The following is a 2062-nucleotide window of genomic DNA, read 5'->3' as shown; positions in this document are numbered from 1 at the left end:
ACCTGTGGTTCCAAAGTTTCTGCTGTGAATATTTTTGACTAAAATATCAACAAAGGGAAAAGTGTATGAAAATGAATAGTGAATTTGGAGCATGGCGGCTAGGTGGCGCAGCAGGTAGCGTCGCAGTCACACAGCTCCAGGGACCGGGTGATTGTCTGTGAGGAGTGTGGTGTGTTCTCCCTGTGTCTGTGTGGGTTTCCTCTGGGTGACTGTCTGTGAGGAGTGTGGCGTGTTCTCCCCATGTCTGTGTGGGTTTCCTCCGAGTGACTGTCTGTGAGGAGTGTGGTGTGTTCTCACTGTGTCTGTGTGGGTTTCCTCTGGGTGACTGTCTGTGAGGAGTGTGGCGTGTTCTCCCCGTGTCTGTGTGGGTTTCCTCCGGGTGACTGTCTGTGAGGAGTGTGGTGTGTTCTCCCTGTGTCTGCGTGGGTTTCCTCCGGGTGACTGTGAGGAGTGTGGCGTGTTCTCCCTGTGTCTGCGTGGGTTTCCTCCGGGTGACTGTCTGAGGAGTGTGGTGTGTTCTCCCTGTGTCTGTGTGGGTTTCCTCTGGGTGCTCCGGTTTCCTCCCACAGTACAAAAAAACACGTTGGTACGTGGATTGGCGATTCAAGTGTCCGTAGGTGTGAGTGAATGTGTGTGTGTGTTCTCCCTGTGAAGGACTGGCGCCCCCTCCAGGGTGTATTCCCACCTTGCACCCAATGATTCCAGGTAGGCTCTGGACCCACCCCGACCCTGAACTGGATAAGCAGTTACAGATAATGGATGAATGAATTTGGAACATGATCAATTTGCATAATGAAATCCTTGCTCTGATAGTTAAAGTATTACAAGTGTCATACAATGGATAATAACAGGAAATTAAAATTAAGCTTAGCATACATACAAAAACCAATTAAACACAAATGTCATCCTGTACCACATGAATAATGGGAAATATATATTTTAATGTTTACACTCACTTGAAGTAAATGCATTTAATTTTGACTAATTCCCTAAACATAAACAGGACACGTAAGTACATGTAATCAAGTGAATGTTACTTCCGATCCCTACATTAGGTACTGTACTAATATGCAGATGTCTTTAACACCCTATATGTTATAAATGTTCTGGTTGTATTGCCCAAATACATAGCCAGAGTCCTACACACGGTCCTGTTTTTGGATCACAGAAAGCTGCCAGGAGTGTAAAAAGCAAACTTCAGATAAAAACCCATGCTTAGTTTACAGACTACATTCGTGATGAGTGAGAAAACATGATTTTTGACTAAACAATTATATTGACTGCATGTTATTAGCCTGAACACAGTGGATAACACTGCTGCAGTGCAGTGTGCGAGAGCAGAGCGTGGGCACATGAAGGTAGGAGTGTGTGTGTGTGTGTTTTAGACCATGACTTTCCTGACAGTAGTGTGCTTGTGTGTTTTATGTTCAGACATGGATGGTGGAGTTTGTCCTTCACCCTCTATATTGCTCCTCCTAATGTACTGTGCCCATAAATCTTTCACTGTATCTATTTTCCCCCTGCTCAGTACAACCCCCCCCCCACACACACACACACAACACACCTACTGCACCTCACATAATTTATTTCTCCCTCCTGTCTTTGTGTAATCATTCTCCGTCTCTCTCACACTCGTTTAACATCGTGTAATAACGTCCTCCTCTCCCCACACGTCTCAGTCACTACACATGCTGCTCACGTTTGGGCACATCCCTTCATCGCTCATTTGTCCATGTTTCATCCCTCCATCCCTCTCTCCTCCACCCTTTACAGTTGCCCATGTTTCAGTCATCTATCCTTCATCCCTCTCCATCCCTCCTTTCTTCCATTTCAACTACCCATCATCACCCCTGATCCCTCCTTTTCTATCCCATCCCTCCCTCTTTCCACTCTGCAGCTCTTAATGTTTTGCTCTGTCCATCCCACCTTTCATTTTCCATCTTTCAACCCCTTCCTTTCATCTCATTATCTCTCCATTCCTTATGCTGCATGGTTTTCCCCTTCCCCTCCTCCATCTTCTCTCTCATCCCTCCAGCTCTTCTTTATCCCAGTCCTCTCCTCC

This window comes from Hoplias malabaricus, chromosome 6 (genome assembly GCF_029633855.1).
Source record: "Hoplias malabaricus isolate fHopMal1 chromosome 6, fHopMal1.hap1, whole genome shotgun sequence".
Classification (NCBI taxonomy): Eukaryota; Metazoa; Chordata; class Actinopteri; order Characiformes; family Erythrinidae; genus Hoplias; species Hoplias malabaricus.
This window is presented reverse-complemented; position numbering follows the sequence as displayed.